The sequence below is a fragment of the Phyllobates terribilis genome, unplaced genomic scaffold (assembly GCF_046119375.1).
Source record: "Phyllobates terribilis strain yellow unplaced genomic scaffold, ASM4611937v1 Scaffold_13__5_contigs__length_258822181, whole genome shotgun sequence".
In the NCBI taxonomy this organism is placed as follows: Eukaryota; Metazoa; Chordata; class Amphibia; order Anura; family Dendrobatidae; genus Phyllobates; species Phyllobates terribilis.
Window position 1 is genome coordinate 215,397,816 of NW_027362773.1, and position 20,454 is coordinate 215,418,269.

Consider the following 20,454-nt stretch of genomic DNA (forward strand, 5'->3'; position numbering starts at 1 on the left):
ATTTCAGTTCCAGAGCGATTCGCCCAATGAGTCCTTGATATTTAGTCGTTTTCAGCCAATTTCTGGATTTTTGAAAATTTCACTTTTTTGTGAAAAAATCCACTAAATGAGGGAATAATATGTGTGAGGGTACCCCAGGAGAGTTCCAAATGTGTGTGGGTAGAATATATATCCCACAGGGTTAAAATTGAAAAAAGTTGAAAAAAAAATTTTTTTGGGACTTAGTCATTTTTCCAGCGTTTATCAGACTTTCAGATAGGGGAAATGTCAGTGAGCATTCCAATTTCAGTTCCAGAGCGATTCGCCGGATGAGTCCTTGATATTTAGTCGTTTTCAGCCAATTTTCTGGATTTTTGAAAATTTCACTTTTTTGTTAAAAAATCCACTAAATGAGGGAATAATATGTGTGAGGGTACCCCAGGAGAGTTCCAAATGTGTGTGCGTAGAATATATATACCACGGGGGTAAAATTGAAAAAAGTTGAAAAAAATTTTTTTTTGCGCTTAGTCATTTTTCCAGCGTTTATCAGACTTTCAGATTGGGGAAGTGTCAGTGAGCATTCCGATTTCAGTTCCAGAGCGATTCGCCCAATGAGTCCTTGATATTTAGTCGTTTTCAGCCAATTTTCTGGATTTTTGAAAATTTCACTTTTTTGTGAAAATATCCACTAAATGAGGGAATAATATGTGTGAGGGTATCCCAGGAGAGTTCCAAATGTGTGTGGGTAGAATATAAATCCCACGGGGGTAAAATTGAAAAAAGTTGAAAAACATTTTTTTTTGGACTTAGTCATTTTTCCGGCGTTTATCACACTTTCAGATAGGGAAAATGTCAGTGAGCGTTCCGATTTCAGTTCCAGAGCCATGCGCCCAATGAGTACTTGATATTTAGTCGTTTTCAGCCAATTTCCTGAATTTTTGAAAATGTCACTTTTTTGTGAAAATATCCACTAAATGAGGGAATAATATGTGTGAGGGTACCCCAGGAGAGTTCCAAATGTGTGTGGGTAGAATATATATCCCATGGGGGTAAAATTGAAAAAAGTTGAAAAACATTTTTTTTTGGTGTACTTAGTCATTTTTTCAGCGTTTATCAGACTTTCAGATAGGTGAAATGTCAGTGAGCATTCCAATTCCAGTTCCAGAGGGATTCGCCGGATGAGTGCTTGATATTTATTCATTTTCAGCCAATTTTCTGGATTTTTGAAAATTTCACTTTTTTGTGAAAATATCCACTAAATGAGGGAATAATATGTGTGAGGGTACCCCAGGAGAGTTCCAAATGTGTGTGGGTAGAAGATATATCCCACAGGTTTAGAATTGAAAAAAGTTGAAAAAAAATTTTTTTTTGCACTTAGTCATTTTTCCGGCGTTTCTCAGACTTTCAGATTGGGGAAATGTCAGTGAGCATTCCAATTTCAGTTCCAGAGCGATTCGCCGGATGAGTCCTTGATATTTAGTCGTTTTCAGCCAATTTTCTGGATTTTTGAAAATTTCCCTTTTTTGTTAAAAAATCCACTAAATGAGGGAATAATATGTGTGAGGGTGCCCCAGGAGAGTTCCAAATGTGTGTGCGTAGAATATATATACCACGGGGGTAAAATTGAAAAAAGTTGAAAAAAATTTTTTTTTGCGCTTAGTCATTTTTCCAGCGTTTATCAGACTTTCAGATTGGGGAAGTGTCAGTGAGCGTTCCGATTTCAGTTCCAGAGCGATTCGCCCAATGAGTCCTTGATATTTAGTCGTTTTCAGCCAATTTTCTGGATTTTTGAAAATTTCACTTTTTTGTGAAAATATCCACTAAATGAGGGAATAATATGTGTGAGGGTACCCCAGGAGAGTTCCAAATGTGTGTGGGTAGAAGATATATCCCACGGGGGTAAAATTGAAAAAAGTTGAAAAACATTTTTTTTTGGACTTAGTCATTTTTCCGGCGTTTATCACACTTTCAGATAGGGGAAATGTCAGTGAGCGTTCCGATTTCAGTTCCAGAGCCATGCGCCCAATGAGTACTTGATATTTAGTCGTTTTCAGCCAATTTCCTGAATTTTTGAAAATGTCACTTTTTTGTGAAAATATCCACTAAATGAGGGAATAATATGTGTGAGGGTACCCCAGGAGAGTTCCAAATGTGTGTGGGTAGAATATATATCCCACGGGGGTAAAATTGAAAAAAGTTGAAAAACATTTTTTTTTGGGACTTAGTCATTTTTCCGGCGTTTATCAGACTTTCAGATAGGGGAAATGTCAGTGAGCATTCCGATTTCAGTTCCAGAGCGATTCGCCCAATGAGTCCTTGATATTTTGTCGTTTTCAGCCAATTTTCTGGATTTTTGAAAATTTCACTTTTTTGTGAAAAAATCCACTAAATGAGGGAATAATATGTGTGAGGGTACACCAGGAGAGTTCCAAATGTGTGTGGGTAGAATATATATCCCACGGGGGTAAAATTGAAAAAAGTTGAAAAAATTTTTTTTTTGGACTTAGTCATTTTTCCGGCGTTCATCAGACTTTCAGATAGGGGAAATGTCAGTGAGTATTCCGATTTCAGTTCCAGAGCGATTCGCCAGATGAGTCCTTGATATTTAGTCGTTTTCAGCCAATTTTCTGGATTTTTGAAAATTTCACTTTTTTGTGAAAATATCCACTAAATGAGGGAATAATATGTGTGAGGGTACCCCAGGAGAGTTCCAAATGTGTGTGGGTAGAATATATATCTCACAGGGTTAAAATTGAAAAAAGTTGAAAAAAAATTTTTTTTTGCACTTAGTCATTTTTCCGGCGTTTCTCAGACTTTCAGATTGGGGAAATGTCAGTGAGCATTCCAATTTCAGTTCCAGAGCGATTCGCCGGATGAGTCCTTGATATTTAGTCGTTTTCAGCCAATTTTCTGGATTTTTGAAAATTTCCCTTTTTTGTTAAAAAATCCACTAAATGAGGGAATAATATGTGTGAGGGTGCCCCAGGAGAGTTCCAAATGTGTGTGCGTAGAATATATATACCACGGGGGTAAAATTGAAAAAAGTTGAAAAAAATTTTTTTTTGCGCTTAGTCATTTTTCCAGCGTTTATCAGACTTTCAGATTGGGGAAGTGTCAGTGAGCGTTCCGATTTCAGTTCCAGAGCGATTCGCCCAATGAGTCCTTGATATTTAGTCGTTTTCAGCCAATTTTCTGGATTTTTGAAAATTTCACTTTTTTGTGAAAATATCCACTAAATGAGGGAATAATATGTGTGAGGGTACCCCAGGAGAGTTCCAAATGTGTGTGGGTAGAAGATATATCCCACGGGGGTAAAATTGAAAAAAGTTGAAAAACATTTTTTTTTGGACTTAGTCATTTTTCCGGCGTTTATCACACTTTCAGATAGGGGAAATGTCAGTGAGCGTTCCGATTTCAGTTCCAGAGCCATGCGCCCAATGAGTACTTGATATTTAGTCGTTTTCAGCCAATTTCCTGAATTTTTGAAAATGTCACTTTTTTGTGAAAATATCCACTAAATGAGGGAATAATATGTGTGAGGGTACCCCAGGAGAGTTCCAAATGTGTGTGGGTAGAATATATATCCCACGGGGGTAAAATTGAAAAAAGTTGAAAAACATTTTTTTTTGGGACTTAGTCATTTTTCCGGCGTTTATCAGACTTTCAGATAGGGGAAATGTCAGTGAGCATTCCGATTTCAGTTCCAGAGCGATTCGCCCAATGAGTCCTTGATATTTTGTCGTTTTCAGCCAATTTTCTGGATTTTTGAAAATTTCACTTTTTTGTGAAAAAATCCACTAAATGAGGGAATAATATGTGTGAGGGTACACCAGGAGAGTTCCAAATGTGTGTGGGTAGAATATATATCCCACGGGGGTAAAATTGAAAAAAGTTGAAAAAATTTTTTTTTTGGACTTAGTCATTTTTCCGGCGTTCATCAGACTTTCAGATAGGGGAAATGTCAGTGAGTATTCCGATTTCAGTTCCAGAGCGATTCGCCAGATGAGTCCTTGATATTTAGTCGTTTTCAGCCAATTTTCTGGATTTTTGAAAATTTCACTTTTTTGTGAAAATATCCACTAAATGAGGGAATAATATGTGTGAGGGTACCCCAGGAGAGTTCCAAATGTGTGTGGGTAGAATATATATCCCACAGGGTTAAAATTGAAAAAAGTTGAAAAAATTTTTTTTTGGGACTTAGTCATTTTTCCGGCGTTTATCAGACTTTCAGATAGGGGAAATGTCAGTGAGCATTCCGATTTCAGTTCCAGAGCGATTCGCCCAATGAGTCCTTGATATTTTGTCGTTTTCAGCCAATTTTCTGGATTTTTGAAAATTTCACTTTTTTGTGAAAAAATCCACTAAATGAGGGAATAATATGTGTGAGGGTACACCAGGAGAGTTCCAAATGTGTGTGGGTAGAATATATATCCCACGGGGGTAAAATTGAAAAAAGTTGAAAAAATTTTTTTTTTGGACTTAGTCATTTTTCCGGCGTTCATCAGACTTTCAGATAGGGGAAATGTCAGTGAGTATTCCGATTTCAGTTCCAGAGCGATTCGCCGGATGAGTCCTTGATATTTAGTCGTTTTCAGCCAATTTTCTGGATTTTTGAAAATTTCCCTTTTTTGTTAAAAAATCCACTAAATGAGGGAATAATATGTGTGAGGGTGCCCCAGGAGAGTTCCAAATGTGTGTGCGTAGAATATATATACCACGGGGGTAAAATTGAAAAAAGTTGAAAAAAATTTTTTTTTGCGCTTAGTCATTTTTCCAGCGTTTATCAGACTTTCAGATTGGGGAAGTGTCAGTGAGCGTTCCGATTTCAGTTCCAGAGCGATTCGCCCAATGAGTCCTTGATATTTAGTCGTTTTCAGCCAATTTTCTGGATTTTTGAAAATGTCACTTTTTTGTGAAAATATCCACTAAATGAGGGAATAATATGTGTGAGGGTACCCCAGGAGAGTTCCAAATGTGTGTGGGTAGAATATATATCCCACGGGGGTAAAATTGAAAAAAGTTGAAAAACATTTTTTTTTGGGACTTAGTCATTTTTCCGGCGTTTATCAGACTTTCAGATAGGGGAAATGTCAGTGAGCATTCCGATTTCAGTTCCAGAGCGATTCGCCCAATGAGTCCTTGATATTTTGTCGTTTTCAGCCAATTTTCTGGATTTTTGAAAATTTCACTTTTTTGTGAAAAAATCCACTAAATGAGGGAATAATATGTGTGAGGGTACACCAGGAGAGTTCCAAATGTGTGTGGGTAGAATATATATCCCACGGGGGTAAAATTGAAAAAAGTTGAAAAAATTTTTTTTTTGGACTTAGTCATTTTTCCGGCGTTCATCAGACTTTCAGATAGGGGAAATGTCAGTGAGTATTCCGATTTCAGTTCCAGAGCGATTCGCCAGATGAGTCCTTGATATTTAGTCGTTTTCAGCCAATTTTCTGGATTTTTGAAAATTTCACTTTTTTGTGAAAATATCCACTAAATGAGGGAATAATATGTGTGAGGGTACCCCAGGAGAGTTCCAAATGTGTGTGGGTAGAATATATATCCCACAGGGTTAAAATTGAAAAAAGTTGAAAAAATTTTTTTTTGGGACTTAGTCATTTTTCCGGCGTTTATCAGACTTTCAGATAGGGGAAATGTCAGTGAGCATTCCGATTTCAGTTCCAGAGCGATTCGCCCAATGAGTCCTTGATATTTTGTCGTTTTCAGCCAATTTTCTGGATTTTTGAAAATTTCACTTTTTTGTGAAAAAATCCACTAAATGAGGGAATAATATGTGTGAGGGTACACCAGGAGAGTTCCAAATGTGTGTGGGTAGAATATATATCCCACGGGGGTAAAATTGAAAAAAGTTGAAAAAATTTTTTTTTTGGACTTAGTCATTTTTCCGGCGTTCATCAGACTTTCAGATAGGGGAAATGTCAGTGAGTATTCCGATTTCAGTTCCAGAGCGATTCGCCGGATGAGTCCTTGATATTTAGTCGTTTTCAGCCAATTTTCTGGATTTTTGAAAATTTCCCTTTTTTGTTAAAAAATCCACTAAATGAGGGAATAATATGTGTGAGGGTGCCCCAGGAGAGTTCCAAATGTGTGTGCGTAGAATATATATACCACGGGGGTAAAATTGAAAAAAGTTGAAAAAAATTTTTTTTTGCGCTTAGTCATTTTTCCAGCGTTTATCAGACTTTCAGATTGGGGAAGTGTCAGTGAGCGTTCCGATTTCAGTTCCAGAGCGATTCGCCCAATGAGTCCTTGATATTTAGTCGTTTTCAGCCAATTTTCTGGATTTTTGAAAATTTCACTTTTTTGTGAAAATATCCACTAAATGAGGGAATAATATGTGTGAGGGTACCCCAGGAGAGTTCCAAATGTGTGTGGGTAGAAGATATATCCCACGGGGGTAAAATTGAAAAAAGTTGAAAAACATTTTTTTTTGGACTTAGTCATTTTTCCGGCGTTTATCACACTTTCAGATAGGGGAAATGTCAGTGAGCGTTCCGATTTCAGTTCCAGAGCCATGCGCCCAATGAGTACTTGATATTTAGTCGTTTTCAGCCAATTTCCTGAATTTTTGAAAATGTCACTTTTTTGTGAAAATATCCACTAAATGAGGGAATAATATGTGTGAGGGTACCCCAGGAGAGTTCCAAATGTGTGTGGGTAGAATATATATCCCACGGGGGTAAAATTGAAAAAAGTTGAAAAACATTTTTTTTTGGGACTTAGTCATTTTTCCGGCGTTTATCAGACTTTCAGATAGGGGAAATGTCAGTGAGCATTCCGATTTCAGTTCCAGAGCGATTCGCCCAATGAGTCCTTGATATTTTGTCGTTTTCAGCCAATTTTCTGGATTTTTGAAAATTTCACTTTTTTGTGAAAAAATCCACTAAATGAGGGAATAATATGTGTGAGGGTACACCAGGAGAGTTCCAAATGTGTGTGGGTAGAATATATATCCCACGGGGGTAAAATTGAAAAAAGTTGAAAAAATTTTTTTTTTGGACTTAGTCATTTTTCCGGCGTTCATCAGACTTTCAGATAGGGGAAATGTCAGTGAGTATTCCGATTTCAGTTCCAGAGCGATTCGCCAGATGAGTCCTTGATATTTAGTCGTTTTCAGCCAATTTTCTGGATTTTTGAAAATTTCACTTTTTTGTGAAAATATCCACTAAATGAGGGAATAATATGTGTGAGGGTACCCCAGGAGAGTTCCAAATGTGTGTGGGTAGAATATATATCCCACAGGGTTAAAATTGAAAAAAGTTGAAAAAATTTTTTTTTGGGACTTAGTCATTTTTCCGGCGTTTATCAGACTTTCAGATAGGGGAAATGTCAGTGAGCATTCCGATTTCAGTTCCAGAGCGATTCGCCCAATGAGTCCTTGATATTTTGTCGTTTTCAGCCAATTTTCTGGATTTTTGAAAATTTCACTTTTTTGTGAAAAAATCCACTAAATGAGGGAATAATATGTGTGAGGGTACACCAGGAGAGTTCCAAATGTGTGTGGGTAGAATATATATCCCACGGGGGTAAAATTGAAAAAAGTTGAAAAAATTTTTTTTTTGGACTTAGTCATTTTTCCGGCGTTCATCAGACTTTCAGATAGGGGAAATGTCAGTGAGTATTCCGATTTCAGTTCCAGAGCGATTCGCCAGATGAGTCCTTGATATTTAGTCGTTTTCAGCCAATTTTCTGGATTTTTGAAAATTTCACTTTTTTGTGAAAATATCCACTAAATGAGGGAATAATATGTGTGAGGGTACCCCAGGAGAGTTCCAAATGTGTGTGGGTAGAATATATATCTCACAGGGTTAAAATTGAAAAAAGTTGAAAAAAAATTTTTTTTTGCACTTAGTCATTTTTCCGGCGTTTCTCAGACTTTCAGATTGGGGAAATGTCAGTGAGCATTCCAATTTCAGTTCCAGAGCGATTCGCCGGATGAGTCCTTGATATTTAGTCGTTTTCAGCCAATTTTCTGGATTTTTGAAAATTTCCCTTTTTTGTTAAAAAATCCACTAAATGAGGGAATAATATGTGTGAGGGTGCCCCAGGAGAGTTCCAAATGTGTGTGCGTAGAATATATATACCACGGGGGTAAAATTGAAAAAAGTTGAAAAAAATTTTTTTTTGCGCTTAGTCATTTTTCCAGCGTTTATCAGACTTTCAGATTGGGGAAGTGTCAGTGAGCGTTCCGATTTCAGTTCCAGAGCGATTCGCCCAATGAGTCCTTGATATTTAGTCGTTTTCAGCCAATTTTCTGGATTTTTGAAAATTTCACTTTTTTGTGAAAATATCCACTAAATGAGGGAATAATATGTGTGAGGGTACCCCAGGAGAGTTCCAAATGTGTGTGGGTAGAAGATATATCCCACGGGGGTAAAATTGAAAAAAGTTGAAAAACATTTTTTTTTGGACTTAGTCATTTTTCCGGCGTTTATCACACTTTCAGATAGGGGAAATGTCAGTGAGCGTTCCGATTTCAGTTCCAGAGCCATGCGCCCAATGAGTACTTGATATTTAGTCGTTTTCAGCCAATTTCCTGAATTTTTGAAAATGTCACTTTTTTGTGAAAATATCCACTAAATGAGGGAATAATATGTGTGAGGGTACCCCAGGAGAGTTCCAAATGTGTGTGGGTAGAATATATATCCCACGGGGGTAAAATTGAAAAAAGTTGAAAAACATTTTTTTTTGGGACTTAGTCATTTTTCCGGCGTTTATCAGACTTTCAGATAGGGGAAATGTCAGTGAGCATTCCGATTTCAGTTCCAGAGCGATTCGCCCAATGAGTCCTTGATATTTTGTCGTTTTCAGCCAATTTTCTGGATTTTTGAAAATTTCACTTTTTTGTGAAAAAATCCACTAAATGAGGGAATAATATGTGTGAGGGTACACCAGGAGAGTTCCAAATGTGTGTGGGTAGAATATATATCCCACGGGGGTAAAATTGAAAAAAGTTGAAAAAATTTTTTTTTTGGACTTAGTCATTTTTCCGGCGTTCATCAGACTTTCAGATAGGGGAAATGTCAGTGAGTATTCCGATTTCAGTTCCAGAGCGATTCGCCAGATGAGTCCTTGATATTTAGTCGTTTTCAGCCAATTTTCTGGATTTTTGAAAATTTCACTTTTTTGTGAAAATATCCACTAAATGAGGGAATAATATGTGTGAGGGTACCCCAGGAGAGTTCCAAATGTGTGTGGGTAGAATATATATCTCACAGGGTTAAAATTGAAAAAAGTTGAAAAAAAATTTTTTTTTGCACTTAGTCATTTTTCCGGCGTTTCTCAGACTTTCAGATTGGGGAAATGTCAGTGAGCATTCCAATTTCAGTTCCAGAGCGATTCGCCGGATGAGTCCTTGATATTTAGTCGTTTTCAGCCAATTTTCTGGATTTTTGAAAATTTCCCTTTTTTGTTAAAAAATCCACTAAATGAGGGAATAATATGTGTGAGGGTGCCCCAGGAGAGTTCCAAATGTGTGTGCGTAGAATATATATACCACGGGGGTAAAATTGAAAAAAGTTGAAAAAAATTTTTTTTTGCGCTTAGTCATTTTTCCAGCGTTTATCAGACTTTCAGATTGGGGAAGTGTCAGTGAGCGTTCCGATTTCAGTTCCAGAGCGATTCGCCCAATGAGTCCTTGATATTTAGTCGTTTTCAGCCAATTTTCTGGATTTTTGAAAATTTCACTTTTTTGTGAAAATATCCACTAAATGAGGGAATAATATGTGTGAGGGTACCCCAGGAGAGTTCCAAATGTGTGTGGGTAGAAGATATATCCCACGGGGGTAAAATTGAAAAAAGTTGAAAAACATTTTTTTTTGGGACTTAGTCATTTTTCCGGCGTTTATCAGACTTTCAGATAGGGGAAATGTCAGTGAGCATTCCGATTTCAGTTCCAGAGCGATTCGCCAGATGAGTCCTTGATATTTTGTCGTTTTCAGCCAATTTTCTGGATTTTTGAAAATTTCACTTTTTTGTGAAAATATCCACTAAATGAGGGAATAATATGTGTGAGGGTACCCCAGGAGAGTTCCAAATGTGTGTGGGTAGAATATATATCTCACAGGGTTAAAATTGAAAAAAGTTGAAAAAAAATTTTTTTTTGCACTTAGTCATTTTTCCGGCGTTTCTCAGACTTTCAGATTGGGGAAATGTCAGTGAGCATTCCAATTTCAGTTCCAGAGCGATTCGCCGGATGAGTCCTTGATATTTAGTCGTTTTCAGCCAATTTTCTGGATTTTTGAAAATTTCCCTTTTTTGTTAAAAAATCCACTAAATGAGGGAATAATATGTGTGAGGGTGCCCCAGGAGAGTTCCAAATGTGTGTGCGTAGAATATATATACCACGGGGGTAAAATTGAAAAAAGTTGAAAAAAATTTTTTTTTGCGCTTAGTCATTTTTCCAGCGTTTATCAGACTTTCAGATTGGGGAAGTGTCAGTGAGCGTTCCGATTTCAGTTCCAGAGCGATTCGCCCAATGAGTCCTTGATATTTAGTCGTTTTCAGCCAATTTTCTGGATTTTTGAAAATTTCACTTTTTTGTGAAAATATCCACTAAATGAGGGAATAATATGTGTGAGGGTACCCCAGGAGAGTTCCAAATGTGTGTGGGTAGAAGATATATCCCACGGGGGTAAAATTGAAAAAAGTTGAAAAACATTTTTTTTTGGACTTAGTCATTTTTCCGGCGTTTATCACACTTTCAGATAGGGGAAATGTCAGTGAGCGTTCCGATTTCAGTTCCAGAGCCATGCGCCCAATGAGTACTTGATATTTAGTCGTTTTCAGCCAATTTCCTGAATTTTTGAAAATGTCACTTTTTTGTGAAAATATCCACTAAATGAGGGAATAATATGTGTGAGGGTACCCCAGGAGAGTTCCAAATGTGTGTGGGTAGAATATATATCCCACGGGGGTAAAATTGAAAAAAGTTGAAAAACATTTTTTTTTGGGACTTAGTCATTTTTCCGGCGTTTATCAGACTTTCAGAAAGGGGAAATGTCAGTGAGCATTCCGATTTCAGTTCCAGAGCGATTCGCCCAATGAGTCCTTGATATTTTGTCGTTTTCAGCCAATTTTCTGGATTTTTGAAAATTTCACTTTTTTGTGAAAAAATCCACTAAATGAGGGAATAATATGTGTGAGGGTACACCAGGAGAGTTCCAAATGTGTGTGGGTAGAATATATATCCCACGGGGGTAAAATTGAAAAAAGTTGAAAAAATTTTTTTTTTGGACTTAGTCATTTTTCCGGCGTTCATCAGACTTTCAGATAGGGGAAATGTCAGTGAGTATTCCGATTTCAGTTCCAGAGCGATTCGCCAGATGAGTCCTTGATATTTAGTCGTTTTCAGCCAATTTTCTAGATTTTTGAAAATTTCACTTTTTTGTGAAAATATCCACTAAATGAGGGAATAATATGTGTGAGGGTACCCCAGGAGAGTTCCAAATGTGTGTGGGTAGAATATATATCTCACAGGGTTAAAATTGAAAAAAGTTGAAAAAAAATTTTTTTTTGCACTTAGTCATTTTTCCGGCGTTTCTCAGACTTTCAGATAGGGGAAATGTCAGTGAGCATTCCAATTTCAGTTCCAGAGCGATTCGCCGGATGAGTCCTTGATATTTAGTCGTTTTCAGCCAATTTTCTGGATTTTTGAAAATTTCACTTTTTTGTTAAGAAATCCACTAAATGAGGGAATAATATGTGTGAGGGTACCCCAGGAGAGTTCCAAATGTGTATGCGTAGAATATATATACCACGGGGGTAAAATTGAAAAAAGTTGAAAAAAAATTTTTTTTGCGCTTAGTCATTTTTCCAGCGTTTATCAGACTTTCAGATTGGGGAAGTGTCAGTGAGCATTCCGATTTCAGTTCCAGAGCGATTCGCCCAATGAGTCCTTGATATTTAGTCGTTTTCAGCCAATTTTCTGGATTTTTGAAAATTTCACTTTTTTGTGAAAATATCCACTAAATGAGGGAATAATATGTGTGAGGGTACCCCAGGAGAGTTCCAAATGTGTGTGGGTAGAAGATATATACCACAGGGTTAAAATTGAAAAAAGTTGAAAAAAAAATTTTTTTTGCACTTATTCATTTTTCCGGCTTTTATCAGACTTTCAGATAGGGGAAATGTCAGTGAGCATTCCGATTTCAGTTCCAGAGCGATTCGCCCAATGAGTCCTTGATATTTAGTCGTTTTCAGCCAATTTTCTGGATTTTTGAAAATTTCACTTTTTTGTGAAAATATCCACTAAATGAGGGAATAATATGTGTGAGGGTACCCCAGGAGAGTTCCAAATGTGTGTGGGTAGAAGATATATCCCACGGGGGTAAAATTGAAAAAAGTTCAAAAACATTTTTTTTTGGACTTAGTCATTTTTCCGGCGTTTATCACACTTTCAGATAGGGGAAATGTCAGTCAGCATTCCAATTCCACTTCCAGAGGGATTCGCCGGATGAGTGCTTGATATTTATTCATTTTCAGCCAATTTTCTGGATTTTTGAAAATTTCACTTTTTTGTGAAAATATCCACTAAATGAGGGAATAATATGTGTGAGGGTACCCCAGGAGAGTTCCAAATGTGTGTGGGTAGAAGATATATCCCACAGGTTTAGAATTGAAAAAAGTTGAAAAAAAATTTTTTTTTGCACTTAGTCATTTTTCCAGCGTTTATCAGACTTTCAGATAGGGGAAATGTCAGTGAGCGTTCCAATTTCAGTTCAAGAGCCATTCGCCCAATGAGTCTTTGATATTTAGTCGTTTTCAGCCAATTTTCTGGATTTTTGAAAATTTCACTTTTTTGTGAAAATATCCACTAAATGAGAGAATAATATGTGTGAGGGTACCCCAGGAAAGTTCCAAATGTGTGTGGGTAGAATATATATCCCACGGGGGTAAAATTGAAAAAAGTTGAAAAAAAATTTTTTTTTGCACTTAGTCATTTTTCCAGCGTTTATCAGACTTTCAGATAGGGGAAATGTCAGTGAGCATTCCAATTTCAGTTCCAGAGCGATTCGCCGGATGAGTCCTTGATATTTAGTCGTTTTCAGCCAATTTTCTGGATTTTTGAAAATTTCACTTTTTTGTTAAAAAATCCAATAAATGAGGGAATAATATGTGTGAGGGTACACCAGGAGAGTTCCAAATGTGTGTGGGTAGAATACATATCCCACGGGGGTAAAATTGAAAAAAGTTGAAAAAATTTTTTTTTTGGACTTAGTCATTTTTCCGGCGTTCATCAGACTTTCAGATAGGGGAAATGTCAGTGAGTATTCCGATTTCAGTTCCAGAGCGATTCGCCAGATGAGTCCTTGATATTTAGTCATTTTCAGCCAATTTTCTGGATTTTTGAAAATTTCACTTTTTTGTGAAAATATCCACTAAATGAGGGAATAATATGTGTGAGGGTACCCCAGGAGAGTTCCAAATGTGTGTGGGTAGAATATATATCTCACAGGGTTAAAATTGAAAAAAGTTGAAAAAAATTTTTTTTTTGCACTTAGTCATTTTTCCGGCGTTTCTCAGACTTTCAGATAGGGGAAATGTCAGTGAGCATTCCAATTTCAGTTCCAGAGCGATTCGCCGGATGAGTCCTTGATATTTAGTCGTTTTCAGCCAATTTTCTGGATTTTTGAAAATTTCACTTTTTTGTTAAGAAATCCACTAAATGAGGGAATAATATGTGTGAGGGTACCCCAGGAGAGTTCCAAATGTGTGTGGGTAGAATATATATCTCACAGGGTTAAAATTGAAAAAAGTTGAAAAAAAGTTTTTTTTTGCACTTAGTCATTTTTCCGGCGTTTATCAGACTTTCAGATTTGGGAAATGTCAGTGAGCATTCCAATTTCAGTTCCAGAGCCATTCGCTGGATGAGTCCTTGATATTTAGTCGTTTTCAGCCAATTATCTGGATTTTTGAAAATTTCACTTTTTTGTGAAAATATCCACTAAATGAGGGAATAATATGTGTGAGGGTACCCCAGGAGAGTTCCAAATGTGTGTGGGTAGAATATATGTCCCACAGGGTTAAAATTGAAAAAAGTTGAAAAAAAGTTTTTTTTTGCACTTAGTCATTTTTCCGGCGTTTATCAGACTTTCAGATAGGGGAAATGTCAGTGAGCATTCCAATTTCAGTTCCAGAGCCATTCGCTGGATGAGTCCTTGATATTTAGTCGTTTTCAGCCAATTTTCTGGATTTTTGAAAATTTCACTTTTTTGTGAAAATATCCACTAAATGAGGGAATAATATGTGTGAGGGTACCCCAGGAGAGTTCCAAATGTGTGTGGGTAGAAGATATATCCCACAGGGTTAAAATTGAAAAAAGTTGAAAAAAAATTTTTTTTTGCACTTATTCATTTTTCCGGCTTTTATCAGACTTTCAGATAGGGGAAATGTCAGTGAGCATTCCGATTTCAGTTCCAGAGCGATTCGCCCAATGAGTCCTTGATATTTAGTCGTTTTCAGCCAATTTTCTGGATTTTTGAAAATTTCACTTTTTTGTGAAAATATCCACTAAATGAGGGAATAATATGTGTGAGGGTACCCCAGGAGAGTTCCAAATGTGTGTGGGTAGAAGATATATCCCACAGGGTTACAATTGAAAAAAGTTGAAAAAAAAATTTTTTTTACACTTATTCATTTTTCCGGCTTTTATCAGACTTTCAGATAGGGGAAATGTCAGTGAGCGTTCCGATTTCAGTTCCAGAGCGATTCGCTTAATGAGTCCTTGATATTTCGTCGTTTTCAGGCAATTTTCTGAATTTTTGAAAATTTCTCTTTTTTGAGAAAATATTCACTAAATGAGGGAATAATATTTGTGAGGGTACACCAGGAGAGTTCCAAATGTGTGTGGGTAGAATATATGTCCCACAGGGTTAAAATTCAAAAAAGTTGAAAAATTTTTTTTTTTTGCACTTAGTCATTTTTCCGGCGTTTATCAGACTTTCAGATAGGGGAAATGTCAGTGAGCATTCCAATTTCAGTTCCAGAGTGATTCGCCGGATAAGTCCTTGATATTTCGTCGTTTTCAGGCAATTTTCTGAATTTTTGAAAATTTCACTTTTTTGTGAAAATATCCACTAAATGAGGGAATAATATGTGTGAGGGTACCCCAGGAGAGTTCCAAATGTGTGTGGGTAGAATATATATCCCACGGGGGTAAAATTGAAAAAAGTTGAAAAATTTTTTATTTGGACTTAGTCATTTTTCCGGCGTTTATCAGACTTTCAGATAGGGGAAATGTCAGTGACCATTCCGATTTCAGTTCCAGAGCGATTTGCCCAATGAGTCCTTGATATTTAGTTGTTTTCAGCCAAATTTCTGGATTTTTGAAAATTTCACTTTTTGGTGAAAATATCCTCTAAATGAGGGAATAATATGTGTGAGGGTACCCCAGGAGAGTTCCAAATGTGTGTGGGTAGAATATATATCCTACGGGGGTAAAATTGAAAAAAGTTGAAAAAATTATTTTTTTTGTACTTAGTCATTTTTCCAGCGCTTATCAGACTTTCAGATAGGGGAAATGTCAGTGAGCGTTCCGATTTCAGTTCCAGAGCGATTCGCCGGATGAGTCCTTGATATTTCGTCGTTTTCAGGCAATTTTCTGAATTTTTGAAAATTTCTCTTTTTTGAGAAAATATTCACTAAATGAGGGAATAATATGTGTGAGGGTACACCAGGAGAGTTCCAAATGTGTGTGGGTAGAATATATGTCCCACAGGGTTTAAATTCAAAAAAGTTGAAAAATTTTTTTTTTTGCACTTAGTCATTTTTCCGGCGTTTATCAGACTTTCAGATAGGGGAAATGTCAGTGAGCATTCCGATTTCAGTTCCAGAGCGATTCGCCCAATGAGTCCTTGATATTTAGTCGTTTTCAGCCAATTTCTGGATTTTTGAAAATTTCACTTTTTTGTGAAAAAATCCACTAAATGAGGGAATAATATGTGTGAGGGTACACCAGGAGAGTTCCAAATGTGTGTGGGTAGAATATATATCCCACGGGGGTAAAATTGAAAAAAGTTGAAAAAAAAATTTTTTTTGCACTTAGTCATTTTTCCAGCGTTTTTCAGACTTTCAGATAGGGGAAATGTCAGTGAGCATTCCAATTTCAGTTCCAGAGCGATTCGCCGAAAGAGTGCTTGATATTTATTCATTTTCAGCCAATTTTCTGGATTTTTGAAAATTGCACTTTTTTGTGAAAATATCCACTAAATGAGGGAATAATATGTGTGAGGGTACCCCAGGAGAGTTCCAAATGTGTGTGGGTAGAATATATATCCCACAGGGTTAAAATTGAAAAAAGTTGGAAAAAAATTTTTTTTGGGACTTAGTCATTTTTCCAGCGTTTATCAGACTTTCAGATAGGGGAAATGTCAGTGAGCATTCCGATTTCAGTTCCAGAGCGATTCGCCCAATGAGTCCTTGATATTTAGTCGTTTTCAGCCAATTTTCTGGATTTTTGAAAATTTCACTTTTTTCTGAAAATATCCACTAAATGAGGGAATAATATGTGTGAGGGTACCCCAGGAGAGTTCCAAATGTGTGTGGGTAGAATATGTATTCCACAGGGTTAAAATTGAAAAAAGTTTAAAAAAAAATTTTTTTTGCGCTTAGTCATTTTTCCGGCGTTTATCAGACTTTCAGATAGGGAAAATGTCAGTGAGCAGTCCTATTTCAGTTCCAGAGCGATTCGCCCAATGAGTCCTTGATATTTAGTCATTTTCAGCCAAATTTCTGGATTTTTGAAAATTTCACTTTTTTGTGAAAATATCCACTAAATGAGGGAATAATATGTGTGACGGTACCCCAGGAGAGTTCCAAATGTGTGTGGGTAGAATATATATCCCACAGGGTTAAAATTGAAAAAAGTTGAAAAAATTTTTTTTGGGACTTAGTCATTTTTCTGGTGTTTATCAGACTTTCAGATAGGGGAAATGTCAGTGAGCATTCCGATTTCAGTTCCAGAGCGATTCGCCCAATGAGTCCTTGATACTTAGTCGTTTTCAGCCAATTTTCTGGATTTTTGAAAATTTCACTTTTTTGTGAAAATATCCACTAAATGAGGGAATAATATGTGTGAGAGTACCCCAGGAGAGTTCCAAATGTGTGTGGGTAGAAGATATATCCCACAGGGTTAAAATTGAAAAAAGTTGAAAAAAAATTTTTTTTTGCACTTATTCATTTTTCCAGCGTTTATCAGACTTTCAGATAGGGGAAATGTCAGTGAGCATTCCAATTTCAGTGCCAGAGCGATTCGCCGAAAGAGTGCTTGATATTTATTCATTTTCAGCCAATTTTCTGGATTTTTGAAAATTTCACTTTTTTGTGAAAATATCAACTAAATGAGGGAATATTATGTGTGAGGGTATCCCAGGAGAGTGCCAAATGTGTGTGGGTAGAAGATATATTCCACAGGGTTAAAATTGAAAAAAGTTGAAAAAAATTTTTTTGGGACTTAGTCATTTTTCTGGTGTTTATCAGACTTTCAGATAGGGGAAATGTCAGTGAGCATTCCGATTTCAGTTCCAGAGCGATTCGCCCAATGAGTCCTTGATATTTAGTCGTTTTCAGCCAATTTTCTGGATTTTTGAAAATTTCACTTTTTTGTGAAAATATCCACTAAATGTGGTAATAATATGTGTGAGGGTACCCCAGGAGAGTTCCAAATGTGTGTGGGTAGAATATATGTCCCACAGGGTTAAAATTGGAAAAAGTTGAAAAAAAAATTTTTTTTGCACTTAGTCATTTTTCCGTCGTTTATCAGACTTTCAGATAGGGGAAATGTCAGTGAGCATTCCAATTTCCAGTGCGATTCGCGGGATGAGTCCTTGATATTTAGTCGTTTTCAGACAATTTTCTGGATTTTTGAAAATTTCACTTTTTTGTGAAAAAATCCACTAAATGAGGGAATAATATGTGTGAGGGTACCCCAGAAGAGTTCAAAATGTATGTGGTTAAAATATATATCCCACAGGGTTAAAATTGAAAAAAGTTGAAACAAAATATTTTTTTGCACTTAGTCATTTTTCCGGCGTTTATAAGACTTTCAGATACGGGAAATGTCAGTGAGCATTCCAATTTCAGTTGCAGAGCGATTCGCCCAATGAGTCCTTGATATTTAGTCGTTTTCAGCCAATTTTCTGGATTTTTGAAAATTTCACTTTTTTGAGAAAAAATCCACTAAATGAGGGAATAATATGTGTGAGTGTACACCAGGAGAGTTCCAAATGTGTGTGGGTAGAATATATATCCCACGGGGGTAAAAGTTAAAAAAGTTGAAAAAAAATTTTTTTTAGACTGTCATTTTTCCGGCGTTTATCAGACTTTCAGATAGGGGAAATGTCAGTGAGCATTCCAATTTCAGTTCCAGAGCCATTCGCCGGATCAGTCCTTGATATTTAGTCGTTTTCAGCCAAATTTCTGGATTTTTGAAAATGTCACCTTTTTGTGAAAAAATCCACTAAATGAGGAATAATATGTGTGAGGGTACACCAGGAGAGTTCCAAATGTGTGTGGGTAGAATATATATTCCACAGGGTTAAAATTGAAAAAAGTTGAAAAAAATTTTTTTTTTGCGCTTAGTCATTTTTCCGGCGTTTATCAGACTTTCAGATAGGGGAAATGTCAGTGAGCATTCCAGTTTCAGTTCCAGAGCGATTCGCCGGATGAGTCCTTGATATTTATTAGTTTTCAGTCAATTTTCTGGATTTTTTAAAATTTCACTTTTTTGTGAAAAAATCCACTAAATTAGGGAATAATATGTGTGAGGGTACCCCAGGAAAGCTCCAAATGTGTGTGGGTAGAATATATATCCCACGGGGGTAAAATTGAAAAAAGTTGAAAAAATATTTTTTTTGGACTTAGTCATTTTTCTGGCGTTTATCAGACTTTCAGATAGGGGAAATGTAAGTGAGCATTCCGATTTCAGTTCCAGAGCAATTTGCCGAATGAGTCCTTGATATTTAGTCATTTTCAGACAATTTTCTGGATTTTTGAAAATTTCACTTTTTGGTGAAAATATCCACTAAATGAGTGAATAATATGTGTGAGAGTACCCCAGGAGATTTCAAAATGTATGTGGGTAGAATATATATCCCACAGGGTTAAAATTGAAAAAAGTTGAAAAAAAATTTTTTTTTGCGCTTAGTCATTTTTCCGGCGCTTATCAGAATTTCAGATAGGGGAAATGTCAGTGAGCATTCCAATTTCAGTTCCAGAGCCATTCGCCGGATGAGTCCTTGATATTTAGTCGTATTCAGCCAATTTTCTGGATTTTTGAAAATTTCATTTTTTTGTGAAAATATCCACTAAATGAGGGAATAATATGTGTGAGGGTACCCCAGCAGAGTTCCAAATGTGTGTGGGTAGAATATATATCCCACGGGGGTAAAATTGAAAACAGTTTAAAAAAATTTTTTTTGGGACTTAGTAATTTTTCCGGCGTGTTTCAGACTTTCAGATACGGGAAATGTGAGTGAGCGTTCCGATTTCAGTTCCAGAGCGATTCGCCCAATGAGTCCTTGATATTTAGTCGTTTTCAGCCAATTTTCTGGATTTTTGAAAATTTCACTTTTTTGTGAAAATATCCACTAAATGAGGGAATAATATGTGTGAGGGTACCCCAGGAGAGTTCCAAATGTGTTTGGTTAGAATATATATCCCACAGGGTTAAAATTGAAAAAAGTTTAAAAAAAAACTTTAGGGGGACTTACTCATTTTTCCGCCATTTATCAAACTTTCAGATACGGGAAATGTCAGTGAGAGTTCCGATTTCAGTTCCAGAGCGATTCGCCGGATGAGTCCTTGATATTTAGTCGTTTTCAGCCAATTTTCTGGATTTTTGAAAATTTCACTTTTTTGTGAAAAAATCCACTAAATGAGGGAATAATATGTGTGAGGGTACCCCAGGAGAGTTCCAAATGTGTGTGGGTAGAATATATGTCCCACAGGGTTAAAATTGAAAAAAGTTGAAAAAAAAAATTTTTTTGCACTTAGTCATTTTTCCGTCGTTTATCAGACTTTCAGATAGGGGAAATGTCAGTGAGCATTCCAATTTCCAGTGTGATTCGCCGGATGAGTCCTTGATATTTAGTCGTTTTCAGACAATTTTCTGGATTTTTGAAAATTTCACTTTTTTGTGAAAAAATCCACTAAATGAGGGAATAATATGTGTGAGGGTACCCCAGAACAGTTCAAAATGTATGTGGTTAGAATATATATCCCACAGGGTTAAAATTGAAAAAAGTTGAAAAAAAATATTTTTTTGCACTTAGTCATTTTTCCGGCGTTTATAAGACTTTCAGATACGGGAAATGTCAGTGAGCATTCCACTTTCAGTTCCAGAGCGATTTGCCAGATGTGTCCTTGATATTTAGTCGTTTTCAGCCAATTTTCTGGATTTTTGAAAATTTCACTTTTTTGTGAAAAAATCCACTAAATGAGGGAATAATATGTGTGAGG